Below are 17,534 nucleotides of genomic sequence, written 5' to 3'. Positions count from 1 at the left end.
AGGCGGATCATTTCCATGTCTTTTGGGACTGTCCGATTATACAACCCTACTGGCAGGATGTAGTGGAGAAAATTAAATCAGTAATAGGCTTTGAGATTGAACACGATTTTTGCACAATTTATCTGGGTAACATCTCCCCCTCAATCAATGTTACTGATAAATATTTGATTAAGATGATGTTGGTAGCCAGTAAAAAAGCTATTACAAGGAGATGGCTATCAAAAGAGTCCCCATCGAAAGAGGAGTGGACTGCAATTGTGAAAGAAATATATGACATGGAAAAACTGACTTTTTCCTTGAACTTTCGCATGGATAAATTCTCTACATACTGGAGGAAATGGACAACTCATCTGGAATAAGTGGTCCCTCATCACATCAGGACACAGTTAGCATTTTCTAATGTGGTTGATTGTGTTTTGTTTTTGTTTGAGTACTTTATGCTTTATGACACGAAGGAAAGACTGTGGGCAAATAAAACAAAAAAAAAAAAAAAAAATGTCTTTAAAACCTGGACCTAGCCCTATCTCTTAAAATGTACACATCATATGGATCCATTTTCCCTCTGTACTTTTTTTTTTTCCATCTGTGCCTTTTCTTAATGTTCTTTTTTTTTTTTTTTTTTTTTTCCTTGTCTCTTTTTTTCATATATATTGTAAAACTTCTTAAAAATAAAGTTTAAAAAAAACCAAAAACATTTACTGCGAATAAAGAGCATGGTAATCGGTTTCTTAAAAAAAAAAAAAAAAAGAAAGAGAATATTCATCAATTTTGATTTACTCTGCTTCAATACTCAAAGAAACAAAAAAAGAATCCTGTTGAGTTATGACGTACCTGAGGCACAAAGGTGTGGTGCACCTCCAGCGCTTGCAGGAAGATGGACCTGAACCTGGTCTTCATCATTCCAGGGCACGCTCAATGATAGAGCGTGCCCTGGAATGATGGACATTAAAGCGCTGGGGTCCCACACCTTGCACAGGCCGCTTGTAGGGAGTGATGAGGGGGAGGGGATGTTGGAGGCACGGGTACCGGCCGTCTGCGAGGATGAAGTGCCCTGGAGGAGGGTAGATGGCCTGCCTGTACAGTGGGCTGTGCCGGAGTACTCTGGAGTCGTGCAGTGACCCCGGCCAGCCCACGTACGTGTCTACGAAGCGGCCCTGATGGTCACAAACTGCCTGCAGTATAATGGAGGAGAACAGTTTTCTGTTCTTGTAGCAGTGACCATCAGGGCCGCTCGGTGGCTTGATCCTCACATGGCAGCCGTCGATCGCTCCAGCAGCTTTTAAAAAAGCTCTGTGTCCTGCCAGCCCTGCAAACCCCCGAGTTACTGCAGCCAGGTCTTCAGTGGTCTTTGGGAGGTAGATGACCTTGTGGCAAATGGCCACCACCTCCCCAGTAACTCGGTGGACGATCCAGTGGACGGTGGAGCGAGGCATCCCAAACACCCTTGAGACCACCCTGTATGATGCCCCACTCGCCAGCCAGAAAAGGAACACCAAGGTCTCTATTGTGGCCCATCCGTGTCTCCGATCCTGCTGGAGAAGGTTCAGCAGCACTGCCAGGGACTCTCTGCTCAGCCGGAAATCCTGCCTGGTGTCCCCGTCCTCGAAAAACCTGTCGAGGACGGGAACAGCCAGGTTGACCCTGCAGTACAGGGGTCTGGTCTGGATTGGGAAGGGAGAGGCAGAACAGGAGAAGAAAAATGGTTAATTAGACAATAGCTACATAATTTTAGTTAATGAGATAATTCTAGTTCATTTTAGAGGTAGATAATGCTAAATCTGTTTATCAATCCACTTACCAGTCTATCTGGGCTTCTCAATCTGGTTTTGCTGATTCATGACAAAATATTTTAATATTAAATTAAGGTCAGGGTTCTTTTTTTTTTTTTTTAATATATTTTTTATTGAGCACTCATATCACAGGAGTTGTACATGATACAACATTCACAAAAGAGCTTTAGACCAATGCTCACCTCATTTTGTATGAATTACCCCCCCCCACGAACATACAGGACATCCATCCAGGAAAAAAAAAAAAAAAAAAAGGATAATATTAACAATACTGATAAAAAAATAAATGAAAAAGTAAATGAATTAGAAAGGAAAAAAAAACAACAACTCATACATAACCATAGGCTCACCATTTTTTCAAGTTGTGTACTACACACTATAGCTCACAAGGATAAATATCACAACTGCAGATGCTAGAGGGCTGCTAAGTGGTGCTAAGCAGGCACAGTCTTAAGTTTACCCAAATATGTCAGCACTGGATCCCAGACTGAAAAGAATTTATCCCTGGACCCCCTGAGAGTGTATTTTATTTTCTCTAACTGTATGAACTGCATTAGGTCATTAAACCACAGAGACACACTAGGTGGATTTTTAGATTTCCAATGTAATAAAATTCTTCTACGTGCAAGCAGTGTTGTAAAAGCAATGATGTTTTTATATCTTTTCCTTATTGTACAGTATCTTCTATCAGTAGTACCAAATATGGCCATTACTGCACTGGGCTGTAGATCAATATCAAGAGCCTCTGACAATGTTTTAAAGATTGCAAACCAATAGGATGTTAAGGCTGAACACGACCAAAACATATGGGTTAAGTCGGCAGGAGTATTTCGAGACCTGTTGCAGCTTGCATCCGTGTTAGGGTATATTTTAGCAAGTCTGGCTTTGGAGTAGTGGATGCGATGTAAGATCTTAAACTGTATTATGCTTAATCTGGCACATGAAGAGCTGTCATTCACTCTTAGTAACGCGCTGTCCCAAATGTCTTCTTCCAAGTCCTCTCCCAGCTCATCCACCCAAGCTGCCTTGATCTTTGCAAGAGTTGTATTTTTAAAAGAGGATATACAGTTATTGATTCTTGAAATAAGTCCTTTAAAGCTGAAGGTAGTTTCTAATAGATCATCTAAACCGGAAGATGATGGTAAATATGGAAAGTTGGGGTCATGATGTTGAAGGAAGTGGCGGACTTGGAAATAACGAAACATGCTAGACCGAGGGAGGCCAAATTTATGTGATAAGTCATCAAAGCTAGCAAAAATACTGTATATATACATATCTTTAAATTTGTAAATGCCTTGTCTTTGCCAGAGAGTAAATTCGGAGTCTAATCTAGCTGGAAGGAAAAGATGATTATTGTGTATGGGACTTATATGGAGAAGATTATTAAACCCGAAGCTATGTCTAAGTTGAAACCATATTTTGAGGGTATTTATGACTACTGGATTGTTGGTGTATTGAGAAGTAGAGATGGGAAGGCTGGAGGTGACCAGGGCTCTGAGAGAGGTTGAAGTGCAAGATGCAGCTTCAAAATGGCACCAGTCCGTATCAGGAGTGTGGAGCCAGTGCATGATTTTTTGAACATTTGAGGCCCAATAATAATGACAAAGATTTGGGAGAGCCAGACCACCCTGCATTTTAGGCCTCTGTAACAGTTCTAGTCGTATTCTAGGTTTCTTCCCCTCCCATATAAATGAGGTGAAGACCTTATCAATAGATTTGAAGAAAGATTTAGGGAGATAAAGTGGAATACACTGAAACAGATAAACACATTTGGGGAGTACATTCATTTTTATACAGTTCACTTTTCCTGCTAAAGATAGGTGAAGTGTTTTCCATTTCTTCAAGTCTGATTTGACTTTCTCAAATAGCAGACAGAAGTTTTCCTGGTAAAGCTTCTGCATGTCCCTTGTGATGTTAATGCCCAGATATCTAAAGCCATTTCTAGACATCTGGAACGGCAGAGCATTGTCCTGTATTTGAAGAGCCAAGTCATTAACAGGATAACATTCACTTTTACTAAAGTTCAATTTGTACCCAGAAAAAGCACCAAATCTCCTCAGAGCATGGATCACATGGGGGGCGCTTGAAACAGGGTCCGATACATACATTAATAAATCATCTGCGTACAGAGATACTCTATGCTCTTCCCCTCCCCTATGGATTCCACTTAATGAGGGTAATGATTTGAGTGCAATGGACAAGGGCTCTATTTCCAGGGCAAATAGCAGTGGGCTGATAGGGCAGCCCTGACGGGTGCCTCTTGACAGCTGAAAATACTGAGAGCGCTTACCATTTGTAATTACTGAGGCTTTGGGTGAGGTATATAAGAGTTTAGTCCATGAAATGAAATTAGGACCATACCCAAATTCCTTTAAGCATGTAAATAAATATCCCCATTCTACCCTATCAAAGGCTTTCTCTGCATCGAGCGTGATAACCACCTCGGGGACTGCACTGGACGCAGGAGAGTGAATAATATTTAATAGCCGGCGGATATTTGTAAATGAATGACGCCCCAAAATAAAACCAGTCTGGTCAGCAGAAATCACGTCATGCATTGTGGCTTCTAAACGTAAGGCAAGGGCCTTGGCCAAGATCTTCACGTCACAGTTTAAAAGGGAGATGGGTCGATACGAGCCACATTCCGTGCTATCTTTACCTGGCTTAAGCAAGAGGGTAATTGATGCTTCAGTCAGTGTCTGCGGAAGGGATCCATGAGACAAAGAGTCATTAAACATATCAAGTAAGATTGTAGACAGCTTACTAGAGAACTTTTTATAGAACTCTGCAGGGTACCCATCAGGGCCAGGCGTCTTGCCATTCTGCATTGCCTTAATCGCGTTAATGATTTCCATAGATTTTAGTGGGAGCTCAGTCTCAGTCCTGTGTCTTGTGTCTGTTGGGACACGGAGCGGCACTTAAGTTGGTGTGCTGATAGCCGTCCAGCTTTGTCGCCATGCTCATAGACATATCCCCGTGATTTTAATAGGAGACGTTCTGTCTTTTCAGTTGATGACAAATTATATTGAGTTTGGAGGTCCAGCTTCTTTTTATATAATTCAGGGGAGGGGGAGGTGGAGTACTGAGAATCCACCATAGCTATTGCTTTAATGAGCTCCTCTTGTTTTGTTCTTTTCATTTTATTTGTTTTAGCAGAATATGATATAATCTCACCCCTGATTACAGCTTTTAATGTTTCCCATAAAAGAGAAGGGGAGGTGTCATCTTTTTTGTTGGAATCTATAAACTCATCAATTTTTTGGGAGATCATTTCACAAAAAGTCTCATCAGCCAGAAGATTTCTATCTAATTTCCAAGAGGGGCGTTCTAATTTGTAAGAAGGAAATGCAAGGTCTAATATTACAGGGGCATGATCTGACTCAGCTATAGTTGAGTATTCAGCGTTTGTGACAAAGGGGAGAAGAGTCTGGTCAATAAAAAAATAATCTATTCTACTATACGAATGGTGTACAGAGGAAAAAAAAGAAAAGGACTTGCTTTGTGGAAACAAAGAACGCCAGGGGTCAACACCTCCTATCTGGTTCATAAAGGCTGATAACAGCTTGGCCTTTTTAGACAGGTTTGTAGATTTAAAGTTGGAACGGTCTAATACCGGGTTCATTACACAGTTTAAATCGCTGCCAAATATCAATTGTTGTGAGTTCAAATCTGGAATTAATGAAATTATTTTCCCCATAAATTTATCATCATCCCAATTTGGGGCATAGATGTTAATCAAAACCACAGGCTTATGGTAGAGAAGTCCAGAAACCATTACAAATCGACCTTGTGGGTCTGAGGTGACAGTGGTGGCACTAAACTGGATTCTTTTATGAATCAATATGGCCGCTCCACAAGTTTTAGAGTTAAGGTTGGAATGGAACACATTCCCCACCCATCCTTTTTTTAGTCTGACTTGATCTTTAACCAGTAGATGGGTTTCCTGTAGAAATACAACATCACATTTTAAGTATTTTAGATGATTAAATATTCTGGCTCTTTTAACAGGCCCATTTAAACCTTTTACATTCCAGCTAATGAATCGTATAGCAGCCCTCTTTGCATCAATACCATCTCTCATGTTCAACTATAAAAAATAAAAATGAGAAGAGTAGTAAGTAAAGAGAAGTTAGAGCAGTGGTTGTGATAAAGTACACAGTTATGTTTGTTTCTTAAGTGAACAAAGGTGAACGTTTGTTGCAAAAATGTGGTGGTGTCCTTTCCCCTAACCCTATCCCATGTCCAAAACAAAAACTGAACTAGAACTAAGCCTATACTTGTCCTTCTCCCTGAGGCAAGCTGCAGGCTAAACACTATTTCCAAAAACTTCTGGCGATACATTCCCTTGACACTTATGCCCAGGAAGGCTCCCAGTGGTCATGATATGTTAAAATAAAAAATGAAAAAAAATAAAATGGTTGAGCAATACAATAACTGCAAAACAAACGAGCATATATGAGAACGTGTATAACATAAATATTGGAAGGCAACATAAGTGGTCTGTACAGTAGAAGAGTTCAAGATATGTACTTGTGTACAGTATAATACCGATTAGTCCAGCAATAACGTCAGTGAGTGTTCGTACCTCGGGTCCTCAGACCGCTGGCTGACGTGATGGGTTGAAGAGGTGATCTTACATGTCAAAAGCTCAGATGGTTAACCATCTCCAGGCTGCACAGACCAAACTGCGACATATATAGCCTTACTCCTTACCAAACTTCTGATCTAGAAACTTCTGAGCTTCATCAGGCGAGTCGAAGGTAAACACGTCATCCTCGTACATCACGCGCAGCCGGGCCGGGTACAGCAGGTGAAACTTGACGCTCCTCCGGTACAAGGCTTGTTTAACTCCGTTAAACGCAGCTCTCTTTTTAGCGAGCATCGCGCTGACATCTTGATAAACTCTTATAGTGGTACCTTGGTACGTCAGGTCGTGATTCCTGGCCCAGCGCAACGCAGCTTCTTTCTGTTGAAATCTGGAGAAACAGACCAGGAACGTGCGGGGGGATGATCTCCGGCCGGATCTGGAGGTCGGGGTCCGGTGGGCTCTCTCCAATTGAGGCGGCGCAGTGAAAACATCGGGGCCCATCGCTTGCATTAATGCCTCGGACATGAACTTAACGGGGTCCTTGCCATCCTCGCTGCCTTCAGGGATGTTTAATATACGGAGGTTAGCTCTCCGCGAGCGATTCTCGAGGCCGTCAATCCGATCCAGAAGTGACTGGTTATGGTTTTGAAGCGTTTTAATGGTAGACTCCGCTACCGTTAATCTTTCAAAGTTGTCACCAGCCACAGACTCAACGGAGGTGAGACGGCCCTGGAAAGACTTCATTGTTGATTGCAGTGTATCCATTGCAACTTCCATTTCAAACATAACTGTCTTTCTTCTTTCTTCTTCTTTCGCGTTCAGTCAACTCACTTTCGTGGGCCTGGGCGGCAGAAATCGTGACTTAAGGGTAAGGGGCGGGAACATCTGGTGACGCAACCAGGAATACTCCGAAGGCGAGAGAACGTCCCATTTAACAACGGTGGACTCGCCGAAGGACTCGCCTTCGGAGGCTGCAAAGGCTGCGTCCTTCGAAGGATGCAGCCCCTGAATTTGGACACAGCCATAGTTTCTTCAGTGAAGTGAAGATGAAATATATTTTATGTTAACATATTCTTAAAAAATATATATTACAAAATACTTATATTCTCTTTCTTCTGAGTCAGCTGACGTGTTGACATCCTGTACAGACAAAGTGTCAGATTGATTTAAAGGTAAAAGTCTGACAGAATGTTTGTCTGTCTTCCTGTCCTCTTGACCTCCTGTCTTCCTGTCCTCTTGACCTCCTGTCTTCCTGTCCTCTTGACCTCCTGTCTTCCTGTCCTCTTGACCTCCTGTCTTCCTGTCCTCTTGACCTCCTGTCCTCCTCACGCTCTGTGGATCACACAACACGGAGGATCTGAGTATCTTCTTGAGGAGGTGGAGCTTTACCTGCTTCATGCTCCACTGAGCAGCTTTCATAGGAATGAACGGAGCTCCGCCTCCAACGCCGTGTCCAGGTGTAATGTGACCTCATTGGTTCAGACTGTTTTTACAGCAGGTTTGTTGTCAGCGAGCTAAAACAGTTTATGTGTGAGTGAAAGGACCAAACAGTCTCTTAAGGTCAGGACTTTTAAAATAAAATACATTTTCATTTTGTTTATTGGAAAAAACAAAAATGGACTTTTTCGGTCAGAATCTGAACTTTTAAGCTCAAACCGTCTTTTCTCCAGATTGTCGGTAGCTGTGTCCCAATTCAGGGGCTGCGTCCTTCGAAGGCCTCGTCCATCGTTGTTAAATGGGACGGTCTCGCCTTCGGAGTATTTCCTGTTTGCGTCACCAGGTGTTCCCGCCCCTTACCCTTACGTCACGTTTGCTGCCGCCCAGGCCCGCGAAAGAGAGTTGACTGAATGGATTTTATGGTTTTCTGAACGTCACATGTTGAAAGTGAAGGCTTTTAAGGCTTTACTTCCAACAGCATAATGCTAATTTATGCCGTATGCTAATGCATCACCAGCGTCACGTGTTTGAACTGAAAGTTCAAATTTGGAGGTTTTAAGGTCCCTGAAGTTTAACATATCTGGCGTTGGATGTTCAAATGACTAAAAACCGAGTATAAACCCAATACTCACATTTAAATGTCAGTCTGCGCCACTTGATGTCGCATTTTTCTTGCTTCCTCTTCTTTTTCGGGACTGAGCAGCGGCGCGCAAAGGATCTTGGGATATGTGAGGCTGTGAAGGACAGTAGCGGTGCGTCCTCCAACAAGAGGGAGAAGAAGCTGCATCTGAAGGAGCCTTCGCATCGGGACGGCCTTCACACAGCGTTGTGACGTAACTGGCCTTCAAATGCGCTGGGGAACTGATCTACACTGTGATCAGAAAGAAGATGATGATGACGATGATGAAGATGATGATGATGATGATGACGATGACGATGACGATGATGAAGATGAAGATGATGAAGATGAAGATGAAGATGAAGATGAAGATGAAGATGATGGTGATGGTGATGGTGATGGTGATGGTGATGATGATGAAGATGATGGTGATGATGATGAAGATGAAGATGAAGATGATGAAGATGATGATGAAGATGATGAAGATGATGATGAAGATGATGAAGATGATGATGATGATGATGAAGAAGATGATGAAGATGATGGTGGTGATGGTGATGATGATGATGGTGATGAAGATGATGATGGTGATGAAGATGATGATGGTGATGATGGTGATGAAGATGATGATGATGGTGATGAAGATGATGGTGATGGTGATGGTGATGATGATGATGATGATGATGGTGATGAAGATGATGGTGATGATGGTGATGGTGATGATGATGGTGATGAAGATGATGATGATGATGGTGATGATGAAGATGATGATGATGGTGATGATGAAGATGATGATGATGATGATGATGGTGAAGATGATGATGGTGATGATGAAGATGATGATGGTGATGATGAAGATGATGATGGTGATGATGAAGATGATGATGGTGATGATGATGGTGATGATGAAGATGATGATGATGATGGTGATGATGATGAAGATGATGATGGTGATGATGAAGATGATGATGGTGATGATGGTGATGATGATGATGGTGGTGATGATGAAGATGATGATGATGATGGTGATGATGAAGATGGTGATGATGAAGATGATGGTGATGATGGTGATGATGGTGATGATGAAGATGATGATGATGATGGTGATGATGATGGTGATTGTTGAAGGAGCTCAGTCCATTACTAAGCTACTGAGGCATTTATCGCGGAGTAACTTGGTTGACGCGCCACTCGCTATTGTTCGTTTGTTGTGTTGAATAAGAGTCCAGATGAGAGTCCCTTGATTGAATAATTGTGAATGGTTTTATTCCAATTCCAAAGTATATAACAAATTCTCCTTAGCGCCATAGCGGTCAAAAACCATATGCCCTTCCGGGTCAAAACACCTGCCAACAATAGTGACGTTGCTTCCTATATACACCTGTGCCCCTAAGTGACAGCACAGCGACACCACACCCACACAGTGTGAACTACATTTTACAAAGACACCCATACAACATATTTGGCTCCTATACACCGGCCCCTAATTGTTAAATGGCAAATAGACATAACAATTCAAATATAACAAAAAACAAAACAGAAAATGAGCCAAATGTTATGACAATCCAATTTACAATTCAGCATAGACACATTTATATTTCATGTACCAAACAGAGTTTTGTCACAGGCCTTTCAATAATGTTGGTCTTTGTCTGCAACCTCACAGAACGCACAAGTCCTTGTTTGTCTGGAAAAACCTCCAGAACCTTGCCAAGTGGCCAGGAACCACGTGGAGCTGAAGAATCCATTATAACCACAATATCTCCAGCTGTCAAACTTCTTTTCTTTTTGTTCCACTTTTGCCTCTCTTGGAGCAAGGGCAAGTACTCCTGTATCCATCTCTTCCAGAAAAGATCTGAGAGGTACTGTACTTGTCTCCAGCGCCTTTTCACATACAGGTCATGAGGTTCGAACACTCCAGGTGGCAATGCTGGTTTACCCTTTAAGAGAAGTAGGTGGTTCGGCGTGAGAGGTTCCAGGTCGTTGACATCGTCTGAAAGCTTGGTGATTGGACGATCATTCAAAATGGCCTCCACTTCACAGAACACTGTATGAAGTCCATCATCATCCAGCTTCTGCTGATGTAGAACAGAACTGAGAACTCTTCTTACCAGGCGGATCATCCTTTCCCATACACCACCATGGTGTGAGCCTGCTGGTGGATTGAAACTCCAATGGATTCCAACCTGTGAGAGAACTCCTCGAATCCTGTCCTGATTCAAAGCAGTTAGAGCCTGCTTCAGTTCTCTGTCTGCCCCAACGAAGTTAGTGCCATTGTCTGACGTGAGGTGTGCCACCTGTCCTCTTCTGCTGATAAAACGCCGCAGAGCATTGATACATGCATCTGTGTCCAGTGAATTAGCCACTTCAAGGTGTACGGCCCTGCTTGCCATGCAAGTGAATATCACTCCGTACCGCTTGCAGGTTGACCTTCCTCTCCTAACTTCAACTGGTCCAAAGTAATCTACTCCTGTGTTGGTAAAAGGTGGTAGATCAGGAAGGATTCTCATCTTCGGCAGATCCGCCATTTTTTGTTCCACAGCTCTTCCATTGTAACGTCTACAAAAGATGCATTCCCCAATGATCTTCCTGACAGCTGAGTTGGCCTTTGTGATCCAAAACTTCTTCCTAACCTTTGACAATGTGTGAGTCCGTCCACTATGGCCCAGACTCTGATGTACATGCCTAAGAATGAGCATAGAGACGTGTTGATCTTTGGAGAGAATGAGTGGATGCTTAGCTTCCTCCGGCATGGCTCCCCTACTCAATCTTCCTCCGACTCGCAAGTGTCCATTCTCCAAAACTGGATCCAGTCTGTATATGGGACTCCTTCGGCTCACTGCCCTTTTCCCAGATGATAAAGCAGAAATCTCCTCACCAAATCTCTTCTGCTGACAGTAACGAATTATGGCCATTTCTGCTGTCAATAATTCATCCAGCATCAGAGTGCCACTTCTGGATTTCGTTGTGACCCGCTGTCCTTTAGCCCGCCTTGAACTGTTCTGACTGCTTTGCTCCTGACAATTAACCACAGAAGCCTCCAACTGCTTCTTCGAGCGACTCTGCGCCAACAACATGGCCTTCACTCTGAGGACCCAGGCAACTGCTCTCTTGAGCCTCCTCCAATCAGAAAAGTACGTAATGAGCTGGTCAGTAGGACTAGAGATGTCACCCACACTGATGGTATTCACTGCTACCTCTTTCCTGACCTCTTGGTCATCAGAGTCCATTGAGACGTCCATCACAGTTTTAGGCCAGTCTTCCTCCTGCTTCCAAAGAAATGCAGGACTTTTGAGCCACCTGCTGTTGTTCAGAAAGTCAGTGACCTTCATTCCCCTTGATGCATCATCCGCTGGATTGTCCTTGGAACTGACATGCCTCCATTGTGAGGGTTCAGATGTTTCCCTGATGGTTGAGATTCTGTTGGCCACGAACGTATGAAAGCGTCTGTCCTCGTTGTTAAGATATTTCAACACTGAAGTACTGTCTGTCCAAAAGACTGAATCCTCCACCTGGATGTCCAACTCTGCCTTCAGCAACGAGTCCACTCTGGCAGCAAGAACAGCTGCTGTCAACTCCAGTCGAGGAATAGTTACAGCCTTCAGTGGTGTTACTCTGGCTTTCCCAAGCATAAAAGCCACATGGATGTAATTTTCATGGTTTAACATCCGGATGTATGAGACAGTTCCATACCCACTTTCACTGGCATCTGCAAAATGATGCAGTTGGGCACATTTGATCTCTCCGAACTCCACTGGCTTTACGCACCTTTCCACATTGAATGCAGCCAACTGATCCAAGTCTTCCAACCACCTTTTCCATTGGGGTACGATATCCCTCGGTAGCTCATCATCCCATCCACAGCCTCTTCTACAGAGTTCTTGCTGCATAATCTTGGCTGACAAGGTGACTGGTCCCAGAAAACCCAACGGGTCATACACTGAGCTGACAACGGACAGCATGCCACGTCTGGTTAGAGCCTGTTGTTTCACCTCCATCTTGAACCTGAAAGAGTCGGTCTCAACACACCATTGTAAACCCAGAGCTCTTTCCACTGGAAGCTTATCCCGGTCCAGATCCAACTCTGTTAGGTCCTTGGCTCTTTGATCCTCTTTGATGGCTTGTAATACCACGCGACTATTGCTGATCCATTTTTCCAAAATGAAACCACCCCTTTTACATAGAGCACAAAGATCTTTTATCATTTGAATGGCCTCTTTTTCAGTGGCTGAACTCTTCAAACAGTCATCCACATAAAAATTCTGCTTGACAGACTGAATCACCTCATTCAAAAACTCAGACTGGTTGTCATCAGCAGTTTTCCTCAGTGCATAGCTTGCGCAACTAGGAGACGATACAGCGCCAAACAGGTGTACTGTCATCCGATGTTCCATGAGGTCCTGAGTGATGTCCCCATTTGGCCACCAAAGAAAGCGAAGGAAATCTCTGTCTTCCTCAGCGACTTTGACTTGATGAAACATAGCCTGAATATCGCCCATAAATGACACTGGTTCCCTCCTGAAACGAAGAAGAACTCCCAACAAAGAGCTGGTAAGGTTAGGACCCTGCAGCAGTTCGCTATTCCAGGATGCACCTTGAAATGTGACTCCACAGTCAAACACCACACGGAGGGATCCTTTCCGTGGATGGTGGACACCATGGTGAGGGATGTACCACACCTTCCCCTTTTCACGATGCAGCTGTTCCTGAGGCACTTGCTCTGCATAGTTCTTACTAATGAGTGTGTTCATGTACCCAGCATACTCCTGGTGAAAGTGTAAATTCTTCAGGAATCTTTTCTTCAAACCCTGGATCCTTTGCTTAGCCACTGCAAAATATTAGGCAAACAGATCTCCTTGTTCTTATACGGCAATCTCAAACAATATCTTCCCTCCTGAAGTACTGCTGAGTGCTCCATAATTTCCAGGAACTTGAGGTCTTCTCTGGACATTTCTTTCTCCTTTGCAGTCTTCTCATTAAACTCGTGGTTGTACTGCTTAATCAGCATTTCTTCGAGTTTACCAATAGAGATCCTGTTCACCACAGCCAAGGGCAGATCCGCTTCTGAAGCACCACTGTTTCCACTCAGTGGACCATTAACAACCCATCCCAGTACCGTCTTGACAGCATACGGGCCACTCCCGCAACTGTTAATGACCTCTCACGGTTCTAATATTTTAGGAGCGTTGGTTCCTATCAACATGTCAACATTTGCATTTATGTTCGGGATGTTCACCTTTGACAAATATGGCCAGTTTGCCAGTTCTTCAGGTGTCATCATATCATCAACAGTGACCGGCATTTTCATCTGGGTGAGAACTTCAGGAAGAACATGAAAGTTATTGCTGTCCAGATCAGATACCTCCAAACCAGTGAGAGTGTAAGCTGGAACAACTCTTTTTTGCCCCATTGTGCCCAACACAAAGTTGATTTTTTTTCCTGTGACATTCAACTTCTGCATTAGGTGCTCTGAACAGAATGTGGCTGAACTTCCTGGGTCCAAAAACGCATAAGTTTGAATGATGTGATTTCCTTTTGCGCTTTTAACCTTTACAGGAAGGATGGATAGCACACAGCGGTCCTTACCGGCCCCTGTATGTCCACATGTTTTGAGTGAAGTTGACTGTTTAGATGTTTCCAATGGTTCCAGGGCTGGTTGCCTTTTGATATGAAGCACAGTGGGATGAGTTTGACCACAAACCTTGCATGTCAGGCGCCTCTCACACTCACGGCTCATGTGTCCCACACATAAACATGCAAAACAAATCCCCTTTCCTCTCAGAAACTGAAGTTTTTCCTTATGCTTCTTTTCCATGAACTGCTTGCACTCCTCTAACGAGTGGCTACGAGCACAGCAAAGGCATCCAGCCTTTTCAGCCTTCCTTGGATCTGACATTGACTCTTTGCATTCCTCGGGCACTTCCATAGATGTTACTGTGGTGGCCATGACATTTCCTTTTATGTTATTTTTGGGTTGTGGCTTAAACCCAGCACCAGTCCTTATCCCAGCAACACCAAATGGCTCCTGTATTTCACCAAACAGAGGATCAGACAGAATACTGACACGACGCTCAATAAACACGACCAGATCAACAAAGCGAGCTGGTTGACTAGTTGTCTCCATTTTATCATGAGCTATTGTTCTCCATTGCTCCCTCATTTTGAATGGCAACCTGGATAAAATGGCTCTCATGTTTACGGCCATGTCCAGTTCCTGCATATACTGGAACTCCTCCATTACGTTGCAGCATCCCCTCAGAAACAAGGCATAGGATTGGAGTGCTTTCACGTCCTCAGATTTTATTGTCTGCCAGGCCAGAGCTTTTCCCATATAAGCCCTTGCAATTGTGTACTGATTTCCAAAATGTTTCTGAAGAAGATTCTTTGCCACTGCATAGCCCTGCTCAGGAGCCATATGCTGGCAGCTACGCACCAGTTCACGGGGCTGTCCTCTAGTAAATTGTTCCAAATAGTACAAACAATCTGCCATTCCTGCCTTTTCCTCCACTCCTTGCTCAAATGCTCTGATGAATGTCCTGTATTGTAGAGGGTCCCCTTCAAATGTGGGAATATCTCGTGGTGGAAGTGTCATCAGATGTTGTTGCTGCACCAGAGATGCTGTGATTTCATTTTGCCTGTGCATGATGGTAAGTACTTGTTGATGGTTTGCAGGTTGAGCAGTTGTTGAGTGATGTTGAACATGTTGTGTCAAATCATTTTGCTGTGTTGGTTTCCACACTTCAGGCTGGTACTCCTTTGCTCTAGGATTTAACACACTGACAGACTCCTTTTTCCTTTTTTCCTTTTCCAAATAGGAATTCATGCCGTTATTGGTTCCTTGAGATGAACTTTTCCCATCCGACGCCTGTAATACTGCCAGCCTAGCAGTAGATGCGGCTATTTCGGTTTCCAAGTCAAGCTGCTCTTTTTTCCTCCTCAGCTGCTGTTCCTGTTCCTCCAAAGCATGTCTTTCCTTTAAAGCTGCAGCACGAGCAACAAGTGCAGCCTTTTCTGCCTCTGCCTTTATGGCTGCAGAAGATGTGGTACTTGACCTGCAACTGTTATGGCTCTTGTGACTTGAGCGTTTGCTTACATTGGACACACTGTCATTAGGATTAATATCATCCATAACATTACCTTTTTCATTTGCATTATTTTCATCACATGAAATCCACTTTTTTGTATCAGCAATACAATCATTGATGGACAACATTTTTGCCTTGAACCATATATCATGCTTTTCTTTTTCATCACATGGCAATAAACCCAACAGACAGGTATGCATGTATTTTATCTCATCACAAACTTCAAACAATTCCCCAAGAGCTTTAATTACCTGTGGTTTATCATGCTGCCACATTAAACCTTGTAGTGATTTTCTTATATTGGCTGCTTTGTTAAACTTGGCTTTTCTGCCAGCTTGCAACCTGTCCAGCTCATTCGCAAGCGCCTTTGCAGTGAGCTTAACCACGCGTCTTGGAGTTTGCGCCTCATCACCGCCAGATGCACCGCTGAGCTTTTTAACAGTTTGCTCATTAGTTCCGGTCAAATTAATGTCAGACACCGCGTCATGAGTCTCCATTGTAATAGTCACTTAAGTCACTTAATCCACAGATCGGGCAGAAAACGAACCGACGCAACGCCTATTGCTCCCACCCTTCGGCAACCAATGCATTGGATTTATGTGTGCACACAATTTAAATGGCCATATAGTGTAGCGCTACACATACCTCCGTGCCTTGGGTGCTTTGCAGAGATCTGGCGGTCCGATGATCAGCTGATCCCACAACCAGGCGGTCCTATGGCCCGATGCTCCACAGCCAGCACATTAGCACCGCAGCTCCTGCGTCCTCCTCCAGATGCAGACGTTTTCCTCACCGTGTCACCGCTACTGTCCTCTCCAATCACTCCGATCCGAACCAAAACGTGCCGAAGTGTCCAAAAAACAAAGCTCCACTGATGCAGGTTTTTGACTAATGTTGAAGGAGCTCAGTCCATTACTAAGCTACTGAGGCATTTATCGCGGAGTAACTTGGTTGACGCGCCACTCGCTATTGTTCGTTTGTTGTGTTGAATAAGAGTCCAGATGAGAGTCCCTTGATTGAATAATTGTGAATGGTTTTATTCCAATTCCAAAGTATATAACAAATTCTCCTTAGCGCCATAGCGGTCAAAAACCATATGCCCTTCCGGGTCAAAACACCTGCCAACAATAGTGACGTTGCTTCCTATATACACCTGTGCCCCTAAGTGACAGCACAGCGACACCACACCCACACAGTGTGAACTACATTTTACAAAGACACCCATACAACATATTTGGCTCCTATAGTGATGATGAAGATGATGATGATGATGGTGATGATGAAGATGATGATGATGGTGGTGATGATGATGATGATGAAGATGATGATGATGATGATGATGGTGATGATGAAGATGATGGTGATGATGAAGATGATGATGATGAAGATGATGATGATGTCAGTTCATGTAGTTTCTGTGTACTGATTCATATTTTTACTGAGATATGTTCACATTATTCTGGCCACTTCCTCTTCATACGAACTCTCCAGCAGTGATGGATGTAACTAAGTACATTTACTCAAGTACAGTTGGAGGTACTTGTACTTTAGCTGAGTATTTTCATTTTCTGTTAATTTTTACTCCACTACATTTATCTGATAACTTTAGTTACTAATTACTTTACAGATTACATGCTGTATCACATTTTTAAATTAATTGATTTTCTCATCAATCAGATAAAAACCGTGACTGTGATGATCAGCTGACTCACAGTTTATACACATATGTTAATATATAGATCAGTTACTTTACTGATACTGAAGTACATTTAACATCAGATACTTTAGGACTTTTACTCGAGTACTCTTCATATGAGTGACTTTCACTTAAAGTAATATTTAACACCATATCTTTACTTGTACTCCAGTAGGACTGTTGGTCTACAGACCTTAAATCTGCTGGAATCTGACTGGAGTCTGGTGCAGCTGCAGTGTGCGGAGCGGCCGGCAGGGGGCAGCGGAGCCGCTGACAGACTGCAGACACACAGAAGAAGAAGAAGAAGAAGAAGAAGAAG

General features: G+C 43.3%; 1 protein-coding gene across 1 annotated transcript in view; it reads left to right on the top strand.

The window, feature by feature from the left end:
- The first annotated feature begins 17,526 nt into the window (after positions 1 to 17,526).
- gstt2 (glutathione S-transferase theta 2) overlaps positions 17,527 to 17,534 on the top strand; it is a 3,155-nt gene continuing 3,147 nt past the window's right edge. Inside the window, exon 1 of the mRNA XM_073466844.1 lies at positions 17,527 to 17,534. This exon is cut by the window's right edge and continues 221 nt beyond it. The gene's annotated coding sequence lies outside the window, so the exon portion shown is untranslated.

The sequence above is a fragment of the Pagrus major genome, chromosome 5 (assembly GCF_040436345.1).
Source record: "Pagrus major chromosome 5, Pma_NU_1.0".
NCBI classification, from domain to species: domain Eukaryota; kingdom Metazoa; phylum Chordata; class Actinopteri; order Spariformes; family Sparidae; genus Pagrus; species Pagrus major.
Note: the sequence above shows the minus strand (reverse complement) of the source record. Positions and strands in the feature narration are given on the sequence as shown.